Source organism: Delphinus delphis, chromosome 13 (assembly GCF_949987515.2).
Source record: "Delphinus delphis chromosome 13, mDelDel1.2, whole genome shotgun sequence".
In the NCBI taxonomy this organism is placed as follows: domain Eukaryota; kingdom Metazoa; phylum Chordata; class Mammalia; order Artiodactyla; family Delphinidae; genus Delphinus; species Delphinus delphis.
Window position 1 is genome coordinate 33,849,831 of NC_082695.1, and position 15,322 is coordinate 33,865,152.

Consider the following 15,322-nt stretch of genomic DNA (forward strand, 5'->3'; position numbering starts at 1 on the left):
AAACACATGGAGGCTAAACAATACACTACTTAATAATGAAGTGATCACTGAAGAAATCAAAGAGGAAATCAAAAAATACCTAGAAACAAATGACAATGTAGACATGACGACCCAAAACCTATAGGATGCAGCAAAAGCAGTTCTAAGAGGGAAGTTTATAGCAATACAATCCTACCTTAAGAAACAGGAAACATCTCGAATAAACAACCTAACCTTGCACCTAAAGCAACTGGAGAAAGAAGAACAAAAAAACCCCAAAGTTAGCAGAAGGAAAGAAATCATAAAAATCAGATCAGAAATAAATGAAAAAGAAATGAAGGAAACGATAGCAAAGATCAGTAAAACTAAAAGCTGGTTCTTTGAGAAGATAAACAAAATTGATAAACCGTTAGCCAGACTCATCAAGAAAAAAAGGGAGAAGACTGAAATCAACAGAATTAGAAACTAAAAAGGAGAAGTAACAACTGACACTGCAGAAATACAAAAGATCATGAGAGATTACTACAAGCAACTCTATGCTAATAAAATGGACAACCTGGAAGAAATGGACAAAGAGAAAATATGAACAGACCAATCACAAGCACTGAAATTGAAACTGTGATTAAAAATCTTCCAACAAACAAAAGCCCAGGACCAGATGGCTTCACAGGCAAATTCCATCCAACATTTAGAAAAGAGCTAACACCTATCTTTCTCAAACTCTTCCAAAGTACAGCAGAGGGAGGAACATTCCCAAACTCATTCTACAAGGCCACCACCACCCTGATACCAAAACCAGACAAGGATGTTACAAGGAAAGAAAACTACAGGCCAATATCACTGATGATCATAGATGCAAAATTCCTCAACAAAATACTAGCAAACAGAATCCAACAGCACATTAACAGGATCATACACCATGATCAAGTGGGGTTTATTCCAGGAAGGTAAGGATTCTTCAGTATATGCAAATCAATCAACATGATACACCATATTAACAAATAGAAGGAGAAAAAACATATGATCATCTCAATAGATGCAGAGAAAGCTTTCGACAAAATTCAACACCCATTTATGATAAAAACCCTGCAGAAAGAAGGCATAGAGGGAAGTTTCCTCAACATAATAAAGGCCATATATGACAAAATCACAGCCAACCTCATCCTCAATGGTGAAAAACTGAAAGCATTTCCACTAAGGTCAGGAACAAGACAAGGTTGCCCACTCTCACCACTCTTATTCAACACAGTTTTGGAAGTTTTAGCCACAGCACTCAGAGGAGAAAAGGAAATAAAAGGAATCCAAATCGGAAAAGAAGTAAAGCTGTCACTGTTTGCAGATGACATGATACTATACAAAGAGAATCCTGAAGATGCTACCAGAAAACTACTAGAGCTAATCAGTGAATTTGGTAAAGTAGCAGGATACAAAATTAATGCACAGAAATCTCTGGCATTCCTATACAACTAATGATGAAAAATCTGAAAGTGAAATCAAGAAAACAAATATACCATTGCAACAAAAAGAATAAAATATCTAGGAATAAACCTACCTAAGGAGACAAAAGACCTGTATGCAGAAAATTATAAGACACTGATGAAAGAAATTAAAGATGATACCAATAGATGGAGAGATATACCATGTTCTTGGATTGGGAGAATCAACATTTTGAAAATGACTCTACTACCCAAAGCAATCTACAGCTTCAATGCAATCCCTATCAAACTACCACTGGCAGTTTTCACAGAACTAGAACAAAAAAATTCACAATTTGTATGGAAACACAAAAGACCCCGAATAGCCAAAGCAATCTTGAGAAAGAAAAACGGAGCTGGAGAAATCAGGCTCCCTGACTTCAGACTATTACTACAAAGCTACAGTAATCAAGACAGTATGGTACTGGCACAAAAACAGAACAGTGGAACAGGATAGAAAGTCCAGAGGTAAACCCATGCACATATGGTCACCTTATCTTTGATAAAGGAGGCAGGAATGTACAGTGGAGAAAGGACAGCCTCTTCAATAAGTGGTGCTGGGAAAACTGGACAGCTACATGTAAAAGTATGAGATTAGATCACTCCCTAACACCATACACAAAAATAGCTCAAAATGGATTAAAGGCCTAAATGTAAGGCCAGACACTATCAAACTCTTAGAGGAAAACATAGGCAGAACACTCTATGACATACATCACAGCAAGATCCTTTTTGACCCACCTCCCAGAGAAATGGAAAGAAAAACAAAAATAAACAAATGGGATGTAATGAAACTTAAAAGCTTTTGCACAGCAAAGGAAACCATAAACAAGACCAAAAGACAACCCTCAGAATGGGAGAAAACATTTGCAAATGAAGCTACTGACAAAGGATTAAACTCCAAAATTTATAAGCAGCTCATGCAGCTCGATAACAAAAAAACAAACAACCCAATCCAAAAATGGGCAGAAGACATAAATAGACATTTCTCCAAAGAAGATATACAGACTGCCAACAAACACATGAAAGAATGCTCAACATCATTAATCATTAGAGAAATGCAAATCAAAACTACAATGAGAAATCATCTCACACCAGTCAGAATGGCCATCATCAAAAAATCTACAAACAATAAATGCTGGAGAGGGTGTGGAGAAAAGGGAACACTCTTGCACTGCTGGTGGGAATGTGAAGTGGTACAGCCACTATGGAGAACAGTATGGAGGTTCCTTAAAAAACTAAAAATAGAACTACCATAGACCCAGCAATCCCACTACTGGGCATATCACCTGAGAAAACCATAATTCAAAAAGAGTCATGTACCACAATGTTCATTGCAGCTCTGTTTACAATAGCCTGGAGATGGAAACAACCTAACTGTCCATCATCAGATGAATGGATAAAGAAGATTGGGCATATATATACAACGGAATATTACTCAGCCATAAAAAGAAACGAAATTGAGCTATTTGTAATGAGGTGGGTAGATCTAGAGACTGTCATACAGAGTGAAGTAAGTCAGAAAGAGAAAAACAAATACCGTATGCTAACACATATATATGGAATTTAAGAAAAAAAAATGTCATGAAGAACCTAGGGGTAAGACAGGAGTAAAGACACAGACCTAACTAGAGAATGGACTTGAGGATATGGAGAGGGGGACGGGTAAGCTGTGACAAAGCGAGAGAGAGGCATGGACATATATACACTACCAAACATAAGGTAGATAGCTAGTGGGAAGCAGCCGCATAGCACAGGGAGATCAGCTCAGTGCTTTGTGACTGCCTGGAGGGGTGGGATAGGGAGTGTGGGAGGGAGGGAGATGCAAGAGGGAAGAGATATGGGGACATATGTATATGTATAACTGATTCACTTTGTTATAAAGCAGAAACTAACACACCATTGTAAAGCAATTTTACTCCAATAAAGATGTAAAAAAAAAAAAAAATGTCGTTGTCTTCCCATTTCTCTGCCCAAGGCGTCTGGACCCAGCGCTAATTCTTAGGGCATCCTCTCTCTCTCTCCACCACCCAGGGTAGAGACTCCAAACACAACCCTAACAGATGCCTAATAGAATCCCTTGGGAAGCTTTCTGTCCAACTACTGAATGCTTCCGTGTATTTCCTCATCTTTCTATCTTCCCACTGGGGTCAAACTTCTCTAAGCCTCATCCTCTACCACCCTCATTAAGAATCAGTGCTCCCACCAAAGGAAACCATAAACTAAATGAAAACACAACCTACAGAATGGGAGAAAATATTTGTAAATGATGCAACCAACAAGGGCTTCATCTCCAAAATACACAAACAGCTCATACAATTCAACAACAAAAAAAGCAAACAATCCAATAGAGAAACGGGCAGAAGACCTAAATGGACATTTCTCCAAAGAGGAAATGCAGATGGCCAATAGGCACGTGAAAAGATGCTCAACACTGCTAATTATTAGAGAAATGCAAATCAAAATTAGAACGAGGTGTCACCTCAGGCCAGCTAGAATGGCCATCGTTAAAAAGTCTGGACAGTGGCAGCAGATCCCAGCAAGTGATGGGAGTCGGTGCCTCCGGACCTGGCCCTGGTCCCGAGGCGTTGGTGGATGGGCATCCCGGGATGGCCTTCATGGAGAAGCCACCAGCCAGCAAGGTCCTGCTGGACAACACGGTGCTGCTGACAGCAGCCATGGAGGCGAGCCAGAGCCTGCCGTCCCACATGGAATATATCATTTGGGTACAAAGAGGAATTTCTGTAGAAAATAGCCGACAGATTGTTAGGAGATACAGTGACTTTGATTTGCCGAACAGCAGATTGCAGGCCTAAGTCTACCTCTTCCTCCCAAGAAACGGATTGGTAACATGGATCGTGAATTCATAGCTGAGAGGCAGAAAGGTCTTCAGAACTATCTCAACATTATCACCACAAATCATATCTTGTCTAATCGTGAGCTGGGTAAGACGTCTTTAGATGCAAACAACTATTCTGCAAACTATACTGAGATTGCCTTACAACAGGTTTCCACGTTCTTCCAATCAGAACCAAAGTGGGAGGTGGTGGAACCACTGAAATACACAGGTTGGAGGAAAAGGAAGAAGTATTTCTTGATGAAGAGTAAAAATCAGCCAGAGAAGTGGCTAGTGTTAAGCTGGGCTGACCTTGGTCCTGACTAGTATCTGTCAGATAAAGATTTTCAGTGTCTAGTCAGACTTTGCCATCCTGTTTGCACCCGTACATCTATCATGTTACCTTTGCCACAGCTAACAAATCCTCAGCATTGCTAATTAGAATGTTTAATGAAAAAGGAACTTTGAAGGACTTGATCAACCAAAAGACCCATTCCTAAGGGACTACTGCAACCCTAAGAAGATTCAAGGCCTAGAACTCCAGCAAATCAAAACATACGGGTGACAAATATTAGAGGTGCTAAGGTTTCTCCATGACAAGGGATTCCCTTATGGGCATCTTCATGCTTCCAACGTGATGCTGGAAGGGGACACTTGCTGGCTGCTGGACCTTGAGAATTCCTTGTTGGGCCTTCCTTCTTTCTACCAATCTTATTTCTCACAATTCCGGAAAATCAGTACATTGGAGAGTGTGGACATCCACTGCTCTGGCCACTTACTGTATGAGATGACGACCGCCAGACTCAGTGCCTGTAGACTCCTTCTCTCCTGCACTGTCTATGGCTGTGGTGGCCATGTTGGAGTCTACGCTGTCTTGTGAAGCCTGTCAAGGTGGCAGGTCCACCCTTTCCTGGCTCTTACAGATGCCATTATTCAGTGATGTTCTGCCAACTACCTCGGAAAAGCCACGGTTTAAGATCCCCACAAAGTTAAAAGAGGCATCGAGCGTTGCCAAAGAATGTATAGAAAAGAGGCTAATTGACGAACAGAAACAGGTCCACCAGCATCAAAGACTGATGAGAGCTCAGCCTCACCATGGATCTGAAGAAGAAAGAAAACAGAGGGAGATTATAGCTTGAAAGAAGTCAAAACGATCTGCTGTTGAAAATAGTGAAGAGCCTTCAGCAAAATACAGCAACTCCAATAATTCAGCAGGATCTGGGGCCAGCTCGCCTCTCACATCCCCATCATCACCGACTCCACCCTCCACAGCAGGGATGCCCGCATTACCTCCCCCTCTACCACCAGCAGCTCCCTTGCCTCCTGAGAGCACAGAGGCACCCACACAGCTTCTACCCCAGGCTGTGAATGGCGTGAGCCAAGGGGCCTTACTCAGCTCCATCCAGAATTTCCGAAGAACTTTGAGGAAAACCGAAACCTGTGATCATAGCACTCCTAGGATCGGCTAAAGCTTTGTGTGTACACCTGGAGGGAAAAGTTCTTTTTTTTCCCCTCCACCTCCAACCCCTAAAGTACCCTCTTACTGGATGAATAATTGCTGAGCCAGTACAGCAACATACGACTTTGCAGATGCTCACGTAAGGGGCTTTTCAAGAGGGAAATAGTCTTCAAGTAAAGTCAGGCTAGCATTGCTGCCTTACGAAATAGTTTGCTCCTTTGTTACTGTTGAAAAGGAATCTTGTTCGTCATCTTTTGGTGGCAGCAGCATATTGGAATCAGTTATTTCCACCAACAGAAGGAAATGGACAAAAAACAAAGACAATGACAACATACAGTCACAGCGGTGAATGGCCTTCGTGTTGCAATCCCTCCTGTCCTGTCAGACAGCTCCTAGAAATGTTCCTCTCAGAGTTCATTTCTCTATTCTAAAGCATTTTCTGGTTATTTCTTAGATGACACCCATTCTTGCTACCTTAATTTCATCCTAGACATTAACACTGTAGCCCAAAGCACAGTTACGCCACTGAGAGTCAGAGAAGCAACTGAGTTCTTCATTTTCCCCTCAAATAGAACGGGGAAAGTTCATAACAGTCTCTTAAGTTCAAACAGGAACTCCATTGTGGTTATAGAACTCAGGGCTAAAGAAACTACTCTAGACTCTTAGTTCACTTTAGTTAGTATGTATCGAACAGACAAATGTTAACATCAGAAAAAGCTCTTTAGAGAATCTTCTTAATCATCAGCAATTAAGTCAAGTTTGGGGTTTGCCAGGGGAGGGTGTTATTATTACAACACAAGTACATTTGGCAAAATGAGTTCTGATTTTTGAAAGATTTATCCAAATATATCATCTTTTTAATGTTACTCATTTATTAGAAAGATCCTTTATCCTGTGATTGGCTTAAACCCTTAAATAAATTGCACTTTAAAGGATTATAAATAATCCATCTAAAAATTCAAGTTACGCACATCAGTGCTGGTTACTATGCAGAGAGAATGTCATTGTGTATAGTTTCATAGAATCTGTGATAAATGTTCAGCTGTATTTTTTATTAAAGTAAACCATGTCACAAAAAAAAAAAGTCTACAAATAACAAATGTGGAGAAAAGGGAACCCTCATACACGGTTGGTGAGAATGTAAGTTGGTGCAGCCACTGTGGAAAACAGTATAGAGGTTCCTCAGAAAACTAGAGTTGCGACATGATCCAGCGATCCCACTCCTCGGCATATATCCAGACAAAACTATAATTCTAAACGATATATGCACCTCTGTGTTCATAGCAGCACTATTCACGATAGCCAAGACAGGGAAACAACCTAAATGTCCATTGACAGATGAATGGATAAAGAAGATGTGGCATATATACACAAACGAATATTACTCAGCCATAAAAAATGAAATAATGCCATTTGCAGCAACATGGATGCAACTAGAGATTATTATACTAAGTGAAGTCAGTCAGAAAGACAAAGACAAATATATGATATCACTTATTTGTAGAATCTAAAATATGACACAAATGAACCTATCTATGAAACAGAAACAGAATCATAGACAATAGAGAATAGACTTCTGGTTGCCAAGGGGGAGGGGGGTGGGACAGGGAAGGATTGGGAGTTTGGGATTAGCAGATGCAAACTATTATATGTAAAATAGATAAACAATAAAGTCCTGCTGTACAGCACAGGGAACTAGATTCAGTATCCTGAGATAAACCATAATGGAAAAGAATATGAAAAAGAATATGTATATATATAAATGAGTCACTTTGCTGTACAGCAGAAATTAACACAACATTATAAATCAACTATACTTCAATTAGAAAAAAAAAAAGGAATCATTGCTAATACCCTGTTGGGGAAGGAAAGGAAGAAGAGGTGTTTCCTACTGTCCAAGGCCCGGTGATCATGAAGGGACACTTCTGAAGAGCAACTGTGTTCTACTGGCCTGTGTCAGCATCCAGGACACCCGGGACCACAGTGGGATTCTTCCCAGACTGGAGAGGGGGGCATTAGATAGGGTCCTGGCAGTGTGAAAAGACATCAACGGATCCCCAAACTGCGGAGATTTCACTGCTGAAGATTCGAGTGTTAACAAGCGTGGCTGATGAGGCGACCAGGATGATGACACAGTGTAGCGCGTCAGAAAGACCATTACCGTAGACATAGGCATAGAGATGCTCACTAACCACGTAAAACAGAAGCCTCCAAACTTTCAGTCTTTTTAACAGTTATCTGGAAAATGGCAGCAAGATGGCATCATTTTTGAGCTCCCCAAATCACCCCGTACAAACAGAGCAACTAGGAGAGCAAACGCGAAACCTCACAGGCCACATCTACAGTCAAGTGGTGGGAAAACATATCCCTGTGTAGCCCCAGTATATGTGTGGACTGGAATCAATGACTGGTGACGTTAAGATATGCGTGTTACAGGAAACAGAAAGAAGGAGGCAAAAGGGCCTCCTGTGGCCCCAGGAGCCTGTAGAGTCTTGTTGGCTCCAGTCTGAGGGTGAACACAGAGCACCACTGTGGGTGGTGCTGGAGCAGCCTGGGCCCCATGGACCCTCAACAGAGACCCGTAACAGACGTAACCAACGTCCCCTCTGAGACAAAGCCCCACAATGAGGAGAGGATGCTGGGGATGGAATCCGTATTGAGCGGGAAAGAGACAATAGGGGCAAAGGAGACACGAGCAAGAGAAGATCCAGATAAAAGCTTGGGGCGGGGGGGAAGCGTAGATACCAGACATTGTAAGGCTGTCATTGTGAACGCTTCCCAAAACAGATGCAGGATGCTAGAGCTGCGAAGCCAGGAAGCTCTCCTGATCCCACCTTCCCTCCTAAGAGTAAAGGAAACTCATGCCACTTAAACATTAGTACAGAAAACAATTGCCGTCAAAGCCACAAGGGAAAATGGACTGTGGAACACAATAATGTCCCTACAGACATGAAACGCATGCTGGCAAGACAGGCCGACCAAAAATTGACAATCTAATAATTCACGTCAAGCTAAATAAAAGGGAAATAAATGATTGGAGCCTTGAAAGAACAGCATAACCCAGAATTTTTTAAAAAGATGCTAATTAGAGAAAACACGGACTTGAAAAGCAAGTCTATAAAATTTGGGAAAATGTTAGAGAGGAAAGAAAAATTCACTTTAAAATCTCAAGACTAAATAAGAACAACCAAAGCAGTGAATGAACACCACAGAAACTGCTTTAAGAAAAACAGAATGGGAAAGAATAACTTTTCAGTAAAAAGATAAAATATATATACATACTTATATATATACTTATATCGACAACAGGAAAGGAGATCTAGTATCATAGAAGTACCTATAAAAGAGAATCCGTGTAATGAAAGAGAACATATATTGTCAATTATAATTCAAGAATATTTTTCTGAAATTAAAAAAAGACTTGCACTACATATTGAAAGGACATACCTGGCAAAATGGACCCAGAATGGCCCTGCACCTAAACACAGTCTAGTAAAACTATTGATCTTTAAATAAAAAGAAAAATTCTTTCTGGTGCCAAATTTAAAGGTTCATATCCCTTATAAAGAAAAAAAATGAGACGGTCATCAGACTTGGCAATAGCAGTGCTTTATGCCAGAGGACAACAGGGTAATGTTTAAGAAGCACAAGGAAAGGAAACCTGAGCGCAGGAGTTTATATCCAGCTACACTGATCTTTAAATGTAATGGTCACAATTGCTTACGCCCACTTAAGAACCCAGAGTATAGTCCCTATGAGTCTTTCCTGGGAAATTTCCTGGAGGACAAGCTTCAGACAGCCAAAATGATGGAAGAGACATCAACAGTAGTAGTCGTAGTGAGCACTAAATACAGTATATTTGTTTGTACACGTTAGAGTCCCTGTAGGTTCTAAGGGAGAGGGTGTAAGAGGAAATAGCCAAAGGATGGAGGGTAGATGAGAAAGAGGATGTGAGACGTAGAGGAAGCCCTCTGATTGTCTCACAGGTATCAATGGGGAGGAAAATGGTATTCGTTGAAAGTAGATTCTGGGGAATGGGAAACGGAGAAGAAGGGGTCACTAGCTAATGTCAATTCCTTCATAGTAGGATGTTAGGAGGAGGTAGTAAAAGGGGGATTAAAGGTATCATACACAGATATTAGTAAATTCATACATATTAGCTCATGTCAAAATATTAATAAAAAGGCATCAGAACAAAGAAACACAAACCTTTCTAAATACAAAAAGATATGCAAAAGGGAGAGAGCAAGCAAACATTGTAGACCAGTACTTCTCAAACCATTGGTCAGGAAGGACCAGTAGTTTTTCTGTTCGTTTGCTTTTTGTTTTCCCCCCAAACAATGGCAAACTGCTATTTTTGTAAAATACGCAGTCACAGGCTTGGACTTTACGGCAGATTGCCTAAACATTTCTAAATGTGTTCTTTTGCTTTCTGTACGTATGCCATGGCTTAGAAACAAACAGTTCATGGATCAGACTGGTAAAGACCATCCGGTGAAAGGATAGGAATGTAAAGCAATGAGATTAGGGGTGTGTGTATATATTATATATGTGGAAATATACATAACATTAATGTGACAAAACTGATGCCTGTTAAATTAATTAAACAAGGAGGCCATTAGACTCATGCCCTGATGCCACAGAACCCTGTGTAAGCAAACCAAAACCTGAGCCTTAAATGCTTCCAGGTTACAAAATTGAGACCTAAGGGCAACCCACCACAAAGAGCCAACTGGGCTTTAAGCTGCAGCTGATCAGTGATTTCCTTACTTTGCTTCCACCTTTTCTCTGTAACTTTCTCCCCAGGCTTGCGTCAGTGGAGCTATTAGAAAGTTCCAGTTTGGCACTGCCCTTTTGAATCAATTTTTGCTCAGATCTTAAATTTTTTAAGATCTTTTAACATGTCAAACATCTAGATCCTATGAATAAATGTAAAAGGGCTTAATTCACCAATTTCTTAGAAAGGATTTTCAGATTACTTAAAGCAAAATCCAACACTCCAGGTTAATATATTAATACATTATTTATGTATTTTTATATATGTATACTTTTCTCCACTTGGAATAATACATGTAATTTTTTCAGATGAAGGAAAGTCTGAAAATTACGCTAACACTTGTCTAATAAAGAGGAAGGGGATAAAAATATATACGATATAGGTGCGTATGTAAATTAATAGTTATAAGTAAACATTAACCTTAATGAAAGGATAAATCAGAGCATTTAAAAATAAAATAGTAACCAAAAGGCAGAGGTAGGAAATAGGACAGAGGGGAAGAGGGGATAAGAATAAAAACTAGATTTGTTTTCTAAATTTGACTTTAGAGTCATATAAAAATTTACATAATTGTAAAATTAAATTTAACTTTAGCAAATCTCTAAACATCAAAATGTGACAGCTGAGCCTTATGTCCAGCAGGTGGCATAACAACACCAGGAGGACGCTTCCAAGTGTCTTTGAAACAGAGATTTGACTCTTGTCCTGAGTGGAATGTTACCATAAGGACAAAAACAACTACAGAGAAGCTTACACTGATATTTTCATCATTTTCTTGGTGGTATCTTAATATTTATTCTGAGACCATGTGTGTGTATTATGGATAAAAGCAAATGAGTAATTATACTCATATCATTGAAAACCTGAATATTTGATGTAAGGAAAGTACACAGCAAAAACGAAAATCCTCTACTACTAAATTTGAATAAGAAGTATTTTATGATACACATTATTTTACTAAACTAAATAATTCCTAGCTTTGTCCTCTGAAAAGACTTAGAAACAAGTGCTCGATCTCACACACTGAGATCATGGTCTCCACATACCATTTTCTACTAAAAGGAATCAAGTGCTCCTTAAAGAAACAGCTGATTACAGATCTGTGGCAGGAAATATATAAGATGATATCAGAATATCAGAGGCAGCCTTGATGATATCAGAATGCTGATATTAAGTTAAAGAAGCTCCCAGCAGCCAAAGGTGAGAAAAGGTAAACAATAATAAACACAGTAACTGCAGTAAGTTGAAACACATCAAGTGTGCTAAACTTCGTGTATTCCTAATGCTACTATGAAAATAAAATACTACTGACCATCCTTGAAACTGCAGGGAAACCAAAATCATTACTTTACAAACTAGCACATAAAGAGTAGAGATCAGGGAGGATGGAGGAGGGATGGAATGGGAGTTTGGGGCTAGCAGATGCAAACTAGTATATAGGATGGGTGAACAACAAGGTCCTACTGTATAGCACAGGGGACTATATTCAATATCCTGTGATAAGCCATAATGGAAAAGAATATGTATAACTGAATCACTTTGCTGTACAGAAATCAACACAACATTGTAAATCAACTATACTTCGATGTAAAAAATTACAAATAGAAAAGAAAGGGGAGAGATCAAATATTTATCCTGCTTTCTCTATACAAACTATTCCAAGTAACCAAGTAGTAGGTGAGATGTTTCTTTTCATAGAAGTATTTCATCTAATAAATGAAGAAGGAATTTTAAAATTTCAGTGCCACCATTTTACAACCTTTAATGAATCATCAGATTCAGACAATAGTAATCACTGACTGCCGATATCACCAAAAAGCCATCAGGCATGTGCTTCTGGATGGAGGTATGCCCCACCACCTATGGGATATTTTTACCAAAAACTGAACCTTAATCTGATGACATCACTATTCAGTACTAGTTCTGTGGAGCTATCGAGCATTTGAAATGTGCCGAAGCCAAATGGAGATGTGCTTTAAATGTAAAATACACACCAGATGGCAAAAACTTAGTATGAAAAAAAGAATGTAAACTACTTCAATAATATTTAGTATTGACTACAAGCTAAAATAATATTTGCGTATGTTAGATTTTTAAAAATTATATCATTAAAATGAATTTCAGCTAATTCTTTTCCTTTTTTAAATGTCATTATAAAATTTAAAAGTACATCGATGGAGCTTCCCTGGTGGCGCAGTGGTTGAGAGTCCGCCTGCCGATGCAGGGGACACGGGTTCGTGCCCCGGTCCGGGAAGATCCCACATGCCGCGGAGCGGCTGGGCCCGTGAGCCATGGCCGCTGAGCCTGCGCGTCCGGAGCCTGTGCTCCGCAACGGGAGAGGCCACAACAGTGAGAGGCCCGCGTACCGCAAAAAAAAAAAAAAAGTACATCGATAGTTAAAATAAGTGTATAAAAGATAAAATAAAATTATGTTTATGGCTAATATTGTATTTCTATTTGGACAGCCTTGCTCTAGTTGTAACTACAGCTTACAGGAAATACCTTGGACAAAGGAACATGTTACATGGCACCAGAAGAACGGAAATAGCAAAATCCAGGCTTTTGGAATCACCGTAATTCGTATTTCTAATCCATTTTAACGAGAGTCAAATTTAACACAAATGTATGTGCCTGAGCATTATAATTCATGTAGAGGTAGTCATGAATATTAATATCTATGAAATCATAGATTTGGTTTCTCAGTTATATTCTCACTGTTGCTCATAAAAATGTATAACAATTAAAAACTTATAAAACTTTGCATTGCCTAAAGTAATTTATTACCAGTGCTATGTGAACTGCCCTGTGCAAAACACTGATATATAATTTGTTCCTCCTGAAATTTTTAATTTTTAAATAAAGTGAAAACTTATTATCTCAGTTTTGTCAGCTATATACATACATAATTATTATCTCTATACTAGTAGAAAGCCTTGGTTTAAAATTTACTATGTCCTTAAACCTCCCAATAGCATTCCTATAGCTCATGAGAACTTAATTTAAAATAATTTTCTTGATTAAAATATAACACAAAACCAAATTAGACACGTGAAAATTTTAAATCCTTTCCATCCTCTCTTCCATGTTTACTGTTGTCCCCAAAGTTAGACATTAAATGAATAAATGTACTATAAAATGTCAGAATAGGTACTGACTTAACGTTTGCTCATACTTCAATTTTAATGACTTTTTTACATACTTGACATAATAGGCAACCAAAAATATTAGGTAATTTGTGTCTCTGTTTATTAAATCAGAAATAATTTAATGGTATCTTAACTTCTTATTTTTACTCATTTATGGAAAAATGTATGAAAATTTAGCATGCTTTAATCTTTTACCAGGACAGAAATGTCTAGCCAACTCACAGAAAGATATCTTACACACTCATACAGCAATGCACTGATAAATACGGTTATATATATTGAAAATCTTGCAATTTTTTTCTTTACTCACGCTGCACCAAAGCAAGCAACCACTAGGGGGCAGTGCTGTTAAGGCGACGATCTCTTGGGGATTGGAAAGGACAGCTCAGATCAAACTACCAAAGGCTAATGAGATAAATAGCAACAAAAGCATGTGTTTGTTTCCCCTTCCTTTTCTGAAGTTATAGGGACAATATGCAAATTCATCACAACCTTTTGGAAGAGACGTTTTGCGGAAAGCCTGAGCCCTTTAGCTTAGTGACAGTCTTTTGGTGACATCTTCAATTCAATTTTAAAATCAGCTGAATTCCAAGCAAGAAAAGCATAGTAAGTAACTAACCCTATCGTTTCTCCGTTTTTTTGGCTAAGATTGAAAGTACTAATTAACCCATAAAGCCGCCCACTACCTACAAAAAGAATAGGGTCAAAACTTAAAAATCCAAAGCTATGAAAATCTTTTTACAGTTTCTAAGATTATATTTTTGTCTTTTTTAAGAGCATAAAGCTCTTGTGAGCAGTTACTTGACGGTACATTTCGCAAAGAGTATTGGACATAGTCTATAAATCCTTAATCTGTGATAATGAAATAATCATTTATATGTCAGATGCAGAATAAGCAGACTGTTAAGTTCCAGTACCTTTTACTATGATGTGAACTTTCTAATATTCAAGCAACAAATCACTTTTTTTTCATTTAGAATATTAGAATCTAAGTATTATAGAAGCTATACTTTGAGTCATGGGTTTGACTTATATTTTAATAAACTATTCTAGAGAGTTCACATTATTTCGTTTTGAACAATTCTTGAAGTCTCTTTGGAATATATAATTTCACAGCAGGTAGTTCAGGTGATTATAAAAGTGCATCATTAATCCTAGTTGACTTTGACTCATTTCTTCAGATCTTTTTGACTTTGAAATTGTGCCTAGAATTTCTATAACCTGTTTGTCTTGAGGTTTTTATAAACAGTAAATGCTTTGCGCCTCTCCATGTGATGGCCATCATCTGGCTTTTGGCAACTAGAAATTGCAGCTCGCCAGGGTTTCTGTCAGGTCGGAGAAAATTTTAGTCTTACCATATCTGTCAGCATCCCATTGCACAGAGACGTGGCTTCAAAGGGTTGAAGAGAGAATTTAAAGCGGCAGCTGTTTACAGAGCAGTGGGCAGGTTAACAGAAAGCAACCAGAGAGGCTGAATTCCCCAGAAATCAGCACAGTGGGAAGTGGTCCCCACCCTAGGCGTGAAGGGATGGAAACAAGGAAGAAAGAGTGTTTCCGGAGCCTGAGAGCACTGGAGCTGCCATCCTAGAGGAACCACTGCTGACACACGGATGCTGGGAGGAAGCACGCCAGACAGACCCACCCTCTGTC

The 15,322-nt window shown here is 39.0% G+C and overlaps 1 long non-coding RNA gene and 1 pseudogene across 1 annotated transcript in view; one reads left to right on the top strand and one right to left on the bottom strand.

The window, feature by feature from the left end:
* Positions 1 to 15,105, bottom strand: part of LOC132436583 (uncharacterized) — a 48,576-nt gene extending 33,471 nt beyond the window's left edge. Inside the window, exon 1 of the long non-coding RNA XR_009521813.1 lies at positions 15,028 to 15,105. This is a non-coding gene — a long non-coding RNA (uncharacterized lncRNA). The remainder of the gene's footprint in view (positions 1 to 15,027) is intronic.
* Positions 4,064 to 5,759, top strand: LOC132436582 (PX domain-containing protein kinase-like protein; annotated as a pseudogene).
* Positions 15,106 to 15,322: the final 217 nt, after the last annotated feature.